The sequence below is a fragment of the Crinia signifera genome, chromosome 4, assembly GCF_055691185.1.
Source record: "Crinia signifera chromosome 4, ASM5569118v1, whole genome shotgun sequence".
Lineage (NCBI taxonomy): Eukaryota > Metazoa > Chordata > Amphibia > Anura > Myobatrachidae > Crinia > Crinia signifera.
Genome location: NC_139220.1, coordinates 255,303,989 through 255,320,436, shown reverse-complemented (window position 1 = coordinate 255,320,436; position 16,448 = coordinate 255,303,989).

The following is a 16,448-nucleotide window of genomic DNA, read 5'->3' as shown; positions in this document are numbered from 1 at the left end:
GCGGGGTCCTCCAGATGACTTAATCACTCTCATTGAGACGCAAAATTCGATAGATAGCCCCATCAAGTTTACTTATATTTACCATGATAGGGAGATTCATTACCTTGACGTACTGATCAGATTGAACGTTGGAGTTATCTCCACATGTCTGTTTGCAAAACCGTCAGATAGAAACAACTTATTGGAGTACCACAGTTGTCACCCCAGATCCACAATACGCAGCCTGCCCTATTCTCAACTGTTAAGGGTTAAACGGATTGTGTCGGACCCAGTAATTGCAGTTACACAGATGGATGAGATGATAGCCCGTTTCGCACAGCGGGGATACCCTGACGATGAACTGGAGGCTACGAAACAAAAGGTATTGGCCCTAGATCGCAATGATCTATTACAAACTAAACGAGGGGATAATGCACCTGGTGAACGGTTACCATGGGTAACCACATACAATCAGCACAGCCCCATAGCTACTAAAATTGTATGTCACCATTGGCTACTATTACAGGCAGATTCAGCACTTGGTCTGACACAAACCACACTTCTGCCTAGCTATAAAATCTAAAAGCATCAGAGACATACTAGTTAAATCAGATGCGTCTTTATCTGCCACTGACAGAAAATCCAATAGAGTGGGATGCATAAGGTGTGTATGCACCACCTGTAGCTTTCTAATCCCGGGTTCCTCATTTAACCACCCACAGACAGGTAGATCTATCCCAATTAGATTCCTGCTGACTTGTAATACGCCATACACAGTCTATCAAATCATCTGTCCCTGCGGTCTTTCCTATATAGGAAAGACCGAACATCCATTTAAGGAGCGGATGATGGTGCACAGGTCGTCTATACACAAGGCACTTTAAAAAGGGTCTAGTGACCAACCGGTCTCCAGACATTTTTTACAAGCTAAACATACTTTCTCATTCATTAAATACAGGATGATTGATCATGTCCCCCCATCCATTCGGGGAGGCAACCGCGGGCTTCAATTATTGAAATGTGAGGCACAATGGATTGCTAAGCTAGAAACAGCAGGGACATGCAGGGACATGCAGTCAGGGGAGGCAGAGCCTCCCCTGTTATAAATGATTAAAAAGAAAATACAAAGATATTTAAAACACATACAGTTTACTGTGTAATAAATAGAGACAGGATTATATGCATTTGCATATTTGCATATGCATTTGCATATTTTGCCCATTCTCACTGGTTATTGCATATTTTACCTAAAATCTAGTGATGGTGCATATTTTAGGCCCCGCTCCCTTTCCACCCGCGAGTCACAGCACTGCTTTGCCCTGCTGCTGCTGGCCAGGTAGTGGTAGAGTGCGCAGTGTGGGGAACCTTGAATGTCTGACACTGCTCTAGGCTGCCAATCCATGTTGATAAAAGTCAGTCGGAGTGGATGCCATTACGAAGCTCCTGAACCTTTGCCTGCCCCTGGCCTGGGACTTTACACCAAGATACAGACTTCTGCAGCAGAGGAGGCGGGCAGAAGGGTTGTGACATCACGTGGCGCAGAGAAAATGCCGTGTCACAGTGAGTATGCGGCGCAGGGAGGAAGCCTTCCACTGCGCCGCCCTCACACGCTATGATGACATTTGATCCATCGGCGCTGGAGATGAGGGTCTGTGTAGTTGATGCAAGAAGAGCCTAGGACGCTGCAGCCTGCTGTAGCAGCCAGGAAGAAAAAAAAATCCTTTGTACAGCACTAGACATCTGCAGATGCTGTGGGCCTATATTTGAGGTTTATTTGCAACTAATTTTATGCTGATTTTTTTAATAAATAAGTTAAAAATTACTTTTTATTATTATTTAATGTAGCATATTTTAACACTTTTCATGCATATTTTAAGTATTTTTCAGGCATATTTGCATGCATATTTCAAGCTTTTTATGTTGCATATAATCCTGTCTCTAGTAATAAATATCTTAATTTATGTGGTTGGGACACTGTAGGGAGTCTGGGAGGCAGCAGGAGCTGTGCCTCATGCTGACAATTGAAAATTGTCAGCAGCGGGGGGCAGAGCTTAGGACGGGCTCAAAAAGGAGTCGGAAAAGCCCATTAGAAACTGACATGGAAGCGGCACGGGCACATCTGCCTCTGTGACAGGGCTGTCACTGAGACAGATGTGATAGGACAGTGGATACAGTCTGTCACGCACAGACAGTCTGTATCCGGTCAGAGGAGGCAGCCCTATTTGCCGTGATCAGTGCCTGCTGCTGCTGGACTAGCCGGGGGTGACATATCACCAGACACCCCCAGAAGACATTACCTGCAACAGTGCAACGTCGGGGAACCGGCACCGGTGGTAGGGGGCGGCGGCAACCGGCATCACCGATGGCAGGCATCAGGCACCAGCAGCGGCAGTGGGATTCGTTCATAGCACAGGGCAGCACATCACAGTCTCCACACAGAGCAGGGGCTGTGATGGTAGCGTTCCCCGTCCTTTGTGCTAGCAGCTCGGGGGATGCGTTTGCCGGGTGCAGTGGCAGAAGTTAATGGGGCCCGCTGCTGCCTGCATGCTGCTGTGCTGAGGACCGTGCACCACAGCACAGGGGGAGACCTGACGGCGCTGGGTTAAATGAGCAAGCCTGCAGGAGAACAGGAGAATGTGCGCTGAGGCACAGGAGGAGTGGGAGACCCGGCTCCGTATGCAGGCTGCAGCAGAGCTGGTGCCACGGAGTGGGAGACCATGCGCAGGGTCTGTCACAGGAGATAGAGATCCGTCGCTGGGTAGAATGTGAAGCAGACCCAGCGTCAGGGAGCAGGAGCAGAAGGCCCGGCTGGCAAGGCGATCATTACTGGTGACTGTGTTCAGGTTAGCTTCTTCAAACCCCTGCTCCCCCCCCCCTTTCCCCTCTTCTCTCCCCCCCCCCTCCTTCCCCCCATCTCCCCCCTTCTTTACCCCCCATCTCCCCCTTCTCCCACCCCTTCTTCCCCCCCCCCCTCTGTGAGCCCAGGTATGGCTCAGCCTCCTCCTATACTACTCCGCAGTATTCCTCCTCCCAGCATGTATACTGTATAGCTACAGTAACTTCAGCCTTGTGCACATTAAATCTAGCCCCACTGTGCAATGAGCAGTAGTGTAGTTGCATAGCCTTTAGAAGGTGCCTTACTAGTAGGTTAGTTTCCAATTAACCCTACAATGTCTGTTTGAGCGTGTACATGTGGTAGGGCATATAGAGTGTAAGCTCCACTGGGGCAGGGACTGACATGAAAGTTCAACTATACTCTGTAAAGCACTGCAGAATTTCTGTGCGCTATATAAGAATCTGGTAATAGTATTCTCTTTACAGCGCTGCAGAATATGTGTGCGCGCTATATAAGTAACTGGTAATAATAATAATTGAAAAAATACAGAGCCTCACCAGTGACTGACCTCACCGCACGTCACTGAGAAACAGTGGCACCCAAGGGACTCAATGAATACTCAGGTATAAATATACTGTTATGAAATTAAGATTAACACTATTACCCGGTGCCGTTCTTTGTCATCCATAAAGTAGAATATGTTGTTATATCTGTATAATCACGTATACATGTATAATTTTTTGTTCACAATAATTGGTTTCATTCATGATCATTTGTTACTTCTGTATGTATATTTTATACTTGCATTATTCTTTAGTTCACAGTGCTAGATTTATGTTAGAATAATTTGATGCACGATAATGGGTTAACAGACCTGTCATGGGAGCCACGCCCTATAGGCGGGGCTCCCACAGACAGGTATCTCTATGCACGCAGTTACGTGGGAGGCAGTACATGGTACCAGCCCTCGCACGTAAGACACACATGATGGGTATATAATTGATGTCTAGTAGTTTTAGTATTGATTGCTTATATAACGCTACACTACACTACACATCGACAAAGGCACCCGACAAGCACCTTAATAAGGAGGTTGTGCCCGGCCCAATAACAAGTATATATATATATATAGCTTGCATGAGACTTCAATGTATTGCACGAATATGATATAAATATCTATTTCCATAAATCCGTGAGTGCCGCTCTTTTTCTCCAAAGGCTCCTCCACAAGCCAAAAGGGATTACAGTTTATATACATATATATATATATATATTATATTGTACTATTATACTATTTATAGAGACAAATTAGGAGCTCTCCGTTAATGAGTTCCTTGTAGGTTACCAGCTCCCACAAGGTCATATGTGTGCTTTGTTTCTCACCTTACTTGTTCCACTGCTGTATTCCTTTTATTGCTAACGCCTGCCCTCTCCAGGCGTCTGAGACATTAGGTGCCAATGTGTGAGGTCTGAGGATCTCAGGAGGTGAGAAATCTTGCTCTCACTTCTTCACAGCCCCATGCAAGTGAAAGATGTTGAATTGTTTTTTAATGAACTTAATGTTTCAGCAGACTTCCTACTGTAGTTTGAAGGCATTGAAGACAAATTTAGCTTTCTGCATTTTGCATATAGCAAACTCCTGGCATATCTCATAGGGCCTTGTCACATGGTGTTGCCCTTAGCAATTTTCCAGGGAGAGTTGTTTTTCACATCCTGGTTCCTCTATTGGGAAAATATATTAATGGAATTGAACATGTCACGGGTACAAGGGATTTCTGCCTGTGTGTTTATGGGAGTGATATCTCCAGGCCATTCTATCCTCCAGTAATATATACTGTAGGTCCTGTAGCAAATTCCCTATCACATGCAGCGTGGAAAGCACCATGTGACAGCTATTAATAAGCAGTGATTTGTTTGTTATCTCTTTTACACAAAGGGTGTTTATTTTATGCATCTAAATTGTGTACTTATAGCTTCACTACCACCTACAAACAAGATGTTACTAATGTGTCCCACCCTATAACTACAGCCATGGCAGGGGTGCATGCATCTCTTTATCCCCTGGACCATCACTTCTCAGTAATTAAAAATAGTTCAGCACCACAGTGCGTAAAGTCCTGCCTCCATTATATGGTGCTAAGCCCCACCTCTTGCTGAGGCACTGTCCCCTTCTCTGATTGGCACACCACGTTCATGTGTCCCAGCTACAATGGTTTCCTGCTATCAATGTAAAGTACTATGATACTAGCCACAGTATTGCTACTTTTCTCCTTTGCATCCCATTAGAAGTTGTGGGCGGCTGTAAATTTTATTTTTTCTTTCCAGACCACCCAGAACGTTACATGTCCCGGATCAGCCAGCAGGTCACATTTATTTATTTTACAGTTTCTTATATAGCGCAGCAAATTCCATCGCGCTTCACAATTTTAGATGGCGATAGTACAAATTGGGTAACAACAGACAGACTTGGAGGTTAGAGGGCCCTGCTGCAAGCTTACAATCTATTAGGTATATAGGAGGGAAACACAAGGACAGGCACCAGTAATAGCATAGCAGTCCCACCAAGTTACAAGTCCAGAAGGGAAGCTATATGATACAGTGCCTCTGAGGGTTATGTGAGGGGTACGTAAATATGATAGGCTTGCCTGAAGAGGTGAGTTTTCAGGGAACGCTTGGAAGTTTGGAGGCTGGTGGAGAAAGAGTCTTATTGGCACATAATTCCATGACAAAACAACCAATTACTATGCCACTAGTTATCTGCAAATCTATGGACCAAGTGTCACAATTCAGTCATGTTTACCATGTCGCTGGATCATTTACCACTCCTGTCATGCTGTAATCCAAATTTATGGAATGGTGCCAGCATCCTTTTTCCATTTTGAGATGTTTTAGCTTAAGTTTTTTCCAGCTTACTAGGCCAAAATCCACATCAGAGCCTAACCGGGAGTACTGCTGTGACAGGTTCTGATCACCTGACCATAGTCCATCCAATCCTGAACCAGACTGATACACCCTGAATCATCTGACTCTATGCACCAATCACCAAGGGGCATAAGTAGGGCCACCTGAGTTTCAGAATCTGTCAGTGCCATAAGTCATAGCCTTTTCAGATTGCAATACTGAGTCGAACTTGAGTCGGACCCGGCACTGACCCAGATCCGGTGCATTCACATTACACCTGGGTCACCCATTATACAGAGCGTGGTCCAGGTTTAACCCTTCTTATAACCCGGGTCATAATGCCAGGTTGCACGGGTCGACCTGGGTTATACAGTTTGGTGCTTTTACATTATCAACCCGGCAATAACCCACTGTACGGAAAAGCTAAGCTGTACTATTTTTTGGTGCCATGATCTCATTTGAAAGGAACTCTGTTTTCTTAAGGGTATTAATGAAAAACTACAAGTACGCTAGAAGACAGGACCGCAGGACAGTAACATCTTGCCTGTAGAGTTCTAGAGCAGTCAACAAAATATCCATATGTACACACTCAAGCTTTACTTTGCTTCACATTAATTACACCATCGCCTGTAGCATTCAGAACAGTGCTAGCACTTGGTAAAATATGATGGCGTCATTATGCTTCAGGGAACATAGAAAAGCATTAAAGAATGGGCTTCCAATGTTCTGTTAAAATGTGGACAAAGAGCAAATGTTAATGTCTCCCTTAGATTTTACCTGAAGCTCTTTCCTTACGTTAAAGGCACAGTATGGCACCTTGTACACATGATTGGCACAGTATGGCACCTAGTACACATGATTGGCACAGTATGGCATCTTGTACACATGATTGGCACAGTATGGCACCTACAGTAGTACACATGACTGGCACAGTATGGCACCTTGTACACATGATTGGCACAGTATGGCACCTAGTATACATGATTGGCACAGTATGGCACCTAGTACACATGATTGGCACAGTATGGCACCTTGTACACATGATTGGCACAGTATGGCACCTAGTACACATGATTGGCACAGTATGGCATCTTGTACACATGATTGGCACAGTATGGCACCTACAGTAGTACACATGACTGGCACAGTATGGCACCTTGTACACATGATTGGCACAGTATGGCACCTAGTATACATGATTGGCACAGTATGGCACCTAGTACACATGATTGGCACAGTATGGCACCTAGTACACATGATTGGCACAGTATGGCACCTTGTACACATGATTGGAAATGGCACTTTGGGTGACCCAGAGTGGATAAAGTGATCTGCAGCTGGTGCTTCTACAATCCAGTACTCTAAAGAGTAACAGTACCAAAGATCCCCTCACCTATGTTGTAGAGTAGAGTTAGTGTGCTCTGTTTGCTGATGTCTGGGTTGCAATCCATGGATATGGCTAGCAGTAACTGAATTTGGCTTGGAAGTGGGGGATACATACGGATGACTGGCGTTTGGAAACCCAGCTTTCAGAATATTGATGTCGGGATCTCAAAGGAGGGAATCCTAACAGGGGTCAGGTAAGTAGTATATGTCCCCTTCCCCTGCATCTCACCTAACCCTCCCTGTCTGCAGTCTGACTCTAACCCCGCACCCTGCCAACTAAACCTAACCCTCCTGGCAATGCAACCTAACTCTAACCTACCTTCTATGTGCCTAACCCTCCTTGCAGTGTAACCCTAAACTCCCCCCCCCTCCCCACAGCCTAACCCTAAATCCCTCCCTAGTACCTCTTAAACCTACCCCCGCCCCCCCCCTTCCCTGGCCTAACTCTAACCAGCCCCTTATACATATGTTCAGCATCCCAGCAGTCAGGATTCCAGTGCCGGTCACCTGGTGGTAGTCGGAATGCCGGTGTTGCTATTGTGAACACCGAGATCCCCACCATTGGGAAGCGTTCAGCAATATCCCCCATTGACAAAGACAATGGGCAGATGTATTAAGCCTGGAGAAGAGATAAACTGGAGATAAAGTGGAGATAACTTGGAAGAGTTAACGCACCAGCCAATCAGCTGTGTTTGAAATATGACAGTTGGGATCTGATTGGCTGGTGCGTTATCTCCTTCCACTTTATCTCCAGTTTATGTCTACACCAGGCTTAATACATCTGCCCCTTAGACTCCTTGAATCCAGTTGGAGAAAGAGTGGTATATAAATACAATTATTATAAGACTTCAATAGGTTTTGGTGTAAAATAAAGGGAGCTTTGGTAGGAAAGAAGCCTGGTGACCACAACATTTATCTTATTTCAACTGGAAACACACATTGATGTGCAGTAATCAGATAAGTGGCTTGCACCAGAGCGGTCAGTGAAATCTACCGGATAAAACCAGTGATACCGCAGAAGCATGGTGATAGAGCACTGTGTAGAGGCATGTCACAAAAGGGTTGCTGAAAGGAAGGTATGATATGAGTTTCAGTTGTATGAAGACTAGGGACTAGGATATAAACCATATATATGAGTTAAATGGTCCAGTATTTGTTGGTGACTGGATATGGAGAATAAAAGAGCAAGACATTACAGAGATTGCAGGTGTAAGATTATGGTGAGGGTTTCCCTATCCTCTACACTGCTATTAAATTCAGGTTTGGGGTAATATAACGTCCAAACGAGTCATTTATTGTTTTGGCAAGAAATGATCCAGTCAATTTAGGAATCTGGACTCAGGTTGACAGTCATAAGGTCGACCACTATTGGTCGACAGGGTCCATAGGTTGACAATGAAAAGGTTGACATGGTCAAAAGGTGGACAGGAAATGGTCAACATGAAAAAGCTGGACAAGAAGTTTGTTATAAAGTTTTGAATCGACATGTGGCAACAGGCGGTATTTCATACCCTACCATCCACTACGGTGTAGAGGGAGAATATAATAGTGTGCCGAGCGTAGCAGGGCACCGAGCCCAAAGCAATGCAAGGGGACGTGGTACATTTAGACAGTACCCATGTCACCCAAACACTGAAAAACTCATGTCGACCTTTACCATTTCGACCTTTTGACCATGTCGATCTTTTGGCTGTCGACCTTTTGACCATGTCACCCTTTTTACTGTCGACCTTTTGACCCTGTCGACCATAGACCTAGACACTGTAGATCTAATATACCATAACCATCAATTAACCCTTTAGCTTTCATTCCCGCATCATTCACAACAGCTGTTGTGGTTAGTGTAGAACTGATGAGGCACCACATTGTCATCTGAAGATTCATTTATCTCAGGGCTGTGGCAATTGCGGCCCTCCAGATGTTGAGGAACTACACATCCCAGGATGCATTGCATTAGTTTTGCTATGTGGCCATGCTGAAACTGATGCAAGGCATGCTGGGATGTGTAGTTCCTCCACATCTCGAGGGCCGCAATTGCCCAGCCCTGATTTGGCTGATACATTTATTGCCCTATAGTACACCCAGGCCACATGTTATTAGTAAGCCATTAATCATCGTGTATTGGTTTTCATACTCTCTATATGCTGTTGTTACAGGTATCTTTGTTAAAAGTGAATATTTCCATAGGTAAGAGCTAAGTCCACACAGGTGTCAGGCAGCAACTTTGTATGCAATGCCTCAGTGATCATGGGGACTATGAAAAAACCGGACCCGGACTAAACCCCGGACCGGACATCAAAAGCTGCAGTCCGGAGCTTGTAATGTCTGGTCCGGGGGGTGTCCCATCCGGGGGATGCCTGTGATAGCTATCATCAGGGACATAGGGAAGGGGAGATTACAGTATCCCCGTGTGGTCCGGACCGTCCGGTTTTTGCTATATACCCGGACCATACAGGGAGGCTTTATTCTCCCCCTCCTCCACTCCCTGGTGACAGGTGTCACAGGCAGCCCCCCCAGACAGGACACCCTCCGGACCGGACACTACAAGCTCCGGACTGCAGATTTTGATGTCCGGTCCAGCGGTCCGGGCGTCTTGTCCTGGTCCGGTTTTTATCCATACCCGTGATCATGTTTGCTTATAATGAAGGGACAGGATGCAATAATATTGCCTATGGTTCTGTAGATTACAGTTTCCATACTATACCTTAGAAACAAAATTCAAACTAATTGTTTGATTCCTTTGTGTCATGATCTTCTGCTGGGGTAGCCAACTCCAGTCCTCAAGAGCTACCAACAGTGCATGTTTTCCAGATCTCCTCACAGAATCATTAGTGAAGTAATTAGCTCCACCTGTGAATCTTTTAAAATGTGTCAGGGAGTAATGAGTGCACCTGTGCAGCAGCTAGGTTGTCTGGAAAATGTGAACTGTTGGTAACTCTCGAGGACTGGAGTTGGCTACCACTGATCTTCTGCATACCTCCCAACATGACTCTCTCCAGGAGGGACACAATGCTCTGCTCCTGGACTTTCCTCTTAAGCTGTATACACACTGAGCAATATGATTGCTGAGCAATATATTGCTAGCAATATATTGCTCAGCAATCATATTGCTCAGTGTTCCATTTTCATCAGCGACCAGAGATGGTCGCTGATGAAAATGACACTGCCAGGAGAAAAGGCAGGGGAAGTCGCTGGGGGATGTCCCTTGCTCCTCCGACCAGCGACCATTGGGGGGCTGAAAACGGGAGCGCGCACCCAGCGATTTATCCAATCCGCACACTCCAATCACTGGCAATATGGCCGCTCTGCGACCATATTGCCATCGATTTTCTGCCCGTGTGTACGCACCTTTAATGTACCATCTCCTGTGGTGAAACACCTTTCTGATCCATTAACCTGTTCAACACAGATGAAGGTAATCATGCATTAAGAGGAAAGTCCAGGAGCAGAGCAATGTGCCCCTCCTGGAGAGGGTCATGTTGGGAGGTATACTTCTGTGACCTCTACCACTCACAATTACACAGTGTAGAACATATTGCAAGGTTAACATTATAGTAACCTAACCAACATCAGTAAAAGCTTCCTGCATTTTCTATGATCACCAGCAGGGGTCATTAACTGACAAAATATGGCATCCTGCAACCCACTAATGGCTTGAGTAACTATTAGATTAAAAAGAAAAAGAGGAATTTAACAGTAACTTTAATATAAACAGGATACATCGTGTACTGAATAATTCCCCAAATCTCTGCAAAGACTGAATTTAAATGAATTTAGAATACAGTATTAGGAAAGGAAGTAAGAATGCATCTCGCTTCCAGAGCAGGTTGTGCATTGCAGCAGTCTTCTGACAGGGCCACATGCATCCCATCCATACAATGATATTTGTATCTGCAGATACAGTATAGCTAATATATGTTTTATACCAATTTGTGTAATAACAAAACTGAGAGACTTTGGGCCTGATTCAACATTGATCAGATGGGGCTGAATTCACCCCTGTTCTGATGGTGGGGTGTCTGGTATTGGACTGGAGAAGTTTTTTATGGGCATCCTCAAGAAAACCCTGGGAACACTGGTGGGGCAGTGCCTGCCGGGGGTGAGTGGCTGATGCCAATGCCCGCCCCCCTCTTTCGTGGACTCGACGGAAATAAAAGTAATTTAAGAATGCTCTTCAGGGATATTGGCACATAAGTGTGTTTACTTTGATTTAAAAATAACCAATATGTTTGATTGCAAAGCTTTTTGAAGTTTCAATATATATTTCAGAGCTAAATTTGTCAATATAACTGAGTTGCCGACTTTAAGAATCTCCTCTCTGGGAGAAGCCCGGAGAGGAGACTTTCAGCAGCAGTTCTGGGAGCAGGGCTTGAGCGCCTCCATGTTGCAAAATAGCCAAATTCATGGATCTCTGTATAGGAGGCGGGGCTAAAATGATAATATTGTGACTTTTAGCTCCGCCCCTCCTCTGAGACCTGCAGATTGCGGCATTTAAATGCAGATGAAGATGGCCGCGATCGGGGGGGGGGGGGGGGGGGGGCGCAGTAGGGGTCCCTCTGAATCCGGGAGGGTTGCCCACCTTTCCGGGGGGGCCGGGAGGGGGACCCAATTTTCGGGAGACTCCTGACCATTCCGGGAGGGTAGGCAACCCTGCAATATAGTCAATGTTTACAAACTTTTTGCAGGCAATACATTTATCATTTCTGTGCACTTGGTTGGGACACTTGACAAATATTCAACAACAATTTGCAGCAGTAAAGTGGTGTTTTTTTTAATATAATATAATTAAAATTTTGTGAAATTAAAAACAGGTACATACTCTAGATATGTTTAGGAATATGATTGTGATTTTATTCATCTAATGGTTTTTTTGTATTGTGTCTATTCAATTCAATGTAAATAGTAAATGTCCAAACTTGCGTATATTTAGCGCATGTTGGTATCTATCAAGGCCGGATTATGGTCCTAATGGACCTGCTAGCTAGTCACATGATTAGCATACTAAGGTGATGGGTGAAATTTAATAGGATGAGAGATTCAGAAAGTGAGAGATTTGGTAAGAAATCTCTAGTGTTTTTAAAGCAGCAATCATTTACACGGCAAAATCAGTTTGATTTTGCAGTGTGATTGCCGCTTTAAAAAACTGGAGATTTCTTAACAAATCACTTACTTTCTGAATCTCTCATCCTATTAAATTTCACCCCATAATTTTAAACTTACCCTTGTTTCACCTACGCTATCATCTACTGTATAACCATACATATATATAAGTTGCTGCTTTCATCTGGAGACACTACTTCCCTGTATCACGGAGTGTTTTACCCATTTGGAAGCAATATATTTCTAAAAAGGCTGCCTTAAAGTGACACTCACCAATAAGTGGACTATCCTTGTATGCAAGATTTGATGTATCCCCTGGCTATCCTGGAACTTATTTCATGTTAAAAAGGTTCTACGCAAAGAACGTAACATTCAGTAGCAACCGTTCTACCTTTTTGGTCCTTATTTCTATCTGCGACCTCTAAGAACATCCGTACAACGCATGCTCCAGATCACCCCTGAGGAAGTCCCAAAAGACGAAACGCGTAGGGTTATATCTGTGAAATCCTCATTGTGAACATCACTTGATGTTGGATCTTCATATTTTATTGTCTTCTGGATTGTAAAATTATTTTGAACTGTAAATCGATGTACCAATGTGCTGAATAAAAAACTATTTTTTAAAAATCTGCTTTAATATAGAGGTGAAAAAACTACTTAGGGCGCACATCTATTCCTTTTTCTTTCCATATATATATATATATATATATATATATATATATATATATATATATATATATATATATACATATATATATATATATATATATATCATGCATACATGTTTCCTCCATAGTACGTGCAATGTGCAATTGATTAAACAGTTCTGATGAATATAGTAGCTGCATATATTTCATGGTGCATTTCTGATGCTGTTTATTGCAGCGATTTCTATAACTCAGAAATAGAAAAATAATGTATTCCGGTAAGCATCAAAAAGACATAAAAGTCACATAGGTAAACAAAACAAAAACAGCTGCTGTTGTAGCCATCCCCGATTACTCTGGGCCATATTTTTTTAAGATTTAGAAGGCCATATGAGAATTCTAGAAGTGTAAAGCTACTGTACAAGGCTTGAATTATGGTTTATGCTAATTATTGTGAATTCTATTCTTACTATTACAGGGCCAGATGCACTAAACTTCAAAAGTGATAAAACGTAGAGTGATAAACAACCAGCCAATCAGCTCCTGCCTGCCATGTCACAGAATGTGTTTGAAAAATGTCAGGCAGGAGCTGATTGGTTGGTTGTTTATCACTCTCCATTTTATCAGTTTTGAAGCTTAGTGCATCAGGCCCATAGTATGTTAAAATTGAAGAGAATATTATTATTATTATTATTATTATTATTATTATTATTATGAGGTAGGATTACTTTGATATTTCAATCCTTTGGAAGACGAGAGACTTATTTTTTTGGAATATCAGCGATTTAGGTCTGAGATATATTCACTTCCAGAGTTCTTGTTAATCTATGCTTCCTTAATACGTTCAACAGTGGGCTTCTTGAGACCAGTGTCACTGGGTGCACCCGAGCAACGTTGGTCTTCACACGAGTGTATGTGATGTTCGTGTGAAGACCACAGATTACAAGACGCCCTGCTTCTTGTAATCCGCCTCACAGCTGATTGCACTGAATAACTTGGTATGGTCGTGGGTATCATTTACTTAGAAAAACACAACAGCAGCAAAACCTGGTAGACATGATAACGAACAGGAAGTGATAAGTATATGCACATGTACATAGTAGATACTACTGAAAGCGTTAAAGCCAAGCTCGGAAACCAGATAGCATGTTTACTGGACAACAAACAGTCTCCCATAAAACACGGCAAATTTTGAAATAGTAACAGTCAGATAGTCTTTCCCGAGCGCCACAGGCAGAAGCAAGTCATGCCTATAAAAACTCTTAATAGTAATTGGTGTGTAGACAGCCCTTGCAGTATTTCACTTTTATAATATTCTGTATTTACTTAGGAGAGTGCAAATCAAACAAAAGTTTGCTGCTTCTCTTATCTCACATTAGCTGAAAATGTCAAAACTCTGTAAATGATCGCCCTTGTGGGAATAAACGTACACATGAGGGCATATACATTTGGTTGCAAGGTTTAGCCACGCACCCAATGTTGAACTACTGCGGTTATGCGCGTTCCTGATACCTGCTATATTCAACAACAACAAAAAAGAACGCTGGGTTTTCTACTTTGAAAACCCAACTATGCGAGAAAAATTCAATAAATATGCACCTGCTCTGCTCTGGGCCTGGTTGCAGCATCTTCCTACCGCCGGACTGGCTCCTGTGCTTCCCTGTATAAAGAAAGAACCCGTCCAGAGAAGTGTAGTACTGTATAGTGTCATTTGTGCATGGAGGGGGATGCAGGGTGACAGGTAGTATATATATATATGTACAGTGTGCGGGGAGGAGGGTGCAGGGTCAGAGGTATGGTAGTGTAGTGTGTGTGGGAAGGGGGGTGCAGGGTGAGATGTAGTAAAGAGTACAGTGTGTGGGAAGGGGGGTGCAGGGTGAGATGTAGTAAAGAGTACAGTGTGCGGGAGGAGGGTGCAGGGTGAGAGGTATGGTAGTGTAGTGTGTGCGGGGAGGAGGGTGCAGGGTGAGAGGTATGGTAGTGTGTGCGGGGAGGAGGGTGCAGGGTGAGAGGTATGGTAGTGTAGTGTGTGCGGGGAGGAGGGTGCAGGTTGAGAGGTATGGTAGTGTAGTGTGTGCGGGGAGGAGGGTGCAGGTTGAGAGGTATGGTAGTGTAGTGTGTGCGGGGAGGAGGGTGCAGGGTGAGAGGTATGGTAGTGTGTGCGGGGAGGAGGGTGCAGGGTGAGAGGTATGGTAGTGTAGTGTGTGCGGGGAGGAGGGTGCAGGGTGAGAGGTATGGTAGTGTAGTGTGTGCGGGGAGGAGGGTGCAGGGTGAGAGGTATGGTAGTGTAGTGTGTGCGGGGAGGAGGGTGCAGGTTGAGAGGTATGGTAGTGTAGTGTGTGTCGGAAGGGGGGTGCAGGGTGAGAGGTATGGTCGTCTAGTGTGTGGGGTAAGGTGTACCATAGTGTACTTTTTGTGCCTAGAAAGGTAAGATGACAGAGGGAAGGGTCATTCTTTTAAAAGGCCGGTAAAATAATGGTATGATTTTGGCCACAATTTTGACTATATAATCAAAATAGGATAGAAACAGTATAGTATGTTAGACAAAATCACACAGTGTTTAGGAGGCTTGCGATACCGATATTGACAGGGAAAATAGACTTTGCAGGCAAGCAGGGGCAGACTCAGACAAAAATGGCAGGTGGGAGGGGGCACCATGGCAGTGGAAGAGAGGGAAGAGTTCTTTTGTATGTGCCAAAGGCACGCATGTTCTATAAATGTAGGTGTGGACTCTAAGAATGGGGCGTGGCCTCAAAGAAAATGCCTTACCCAAAAGCCATAGCGGAATATGGGATCACTGTGACTGGACTGGCAGTCAGCATCCTAGTGGACAGGATGGCAGTGGTCAGTATACCGATGCCAGCTTCCCGACTGCCATCAGAAGACCGGTACCTCTAAAGGATCAAAATGCCTACACAACAGAATACTGTCAGCCGACACCCTGATCGGTGAGTATGTGGAAAGCTGGTGGCTGGGGGGATAAGGTTTAGGCACTAGTGGGGAGAGTTAGGGTTAGGTTGAGGGGAGGGGGGTTTAGGAACCAACAAGGGTCAGGCTGCAGGGCAAGAGGTTAGGATTATGAGGTGAGGTGTGGGGGTTAGGTACTAGCAGGGAGGGTTGGGGCCAGGCTGTGAGGAGAAGGGTTACTGTTAGTCTGCTAGAAGGTGGTTTAGGGTTGGGGGGAAGGGGGAGGGTATGTATACTTACCTTACAGCTTTTGGGATTCCCTCCTTCAGGGTGGCGGTGGCGGTATATTGGCATCCTGACCCCCAGTCATCAGTATGTATCCTAGCTGGAGAGGTATTGAGATGTAAACAGTGGGCTGATTGGGGTAGGAAAGACACTGGGCTGGAGAAGGCTTAGACACTGACATGTTGTTTGCGGCTTGGCCCCACACACTCCAACTGTTCTCCATCCCCTGCTTCTTCCCTTCTGCACAGCCAGTTTCTTAAGGTTCTAGTGTTCAAAAGTGACTGCCTATTATGTAAGTAAAATAAATGGTTCAAGACATAGGTGTAAGACATATGCTCAGTACATATGTTATTGGTACATACCTGCACGCTTCCTGCAATGTGTCCCCCACAGCATACGGTAATAAT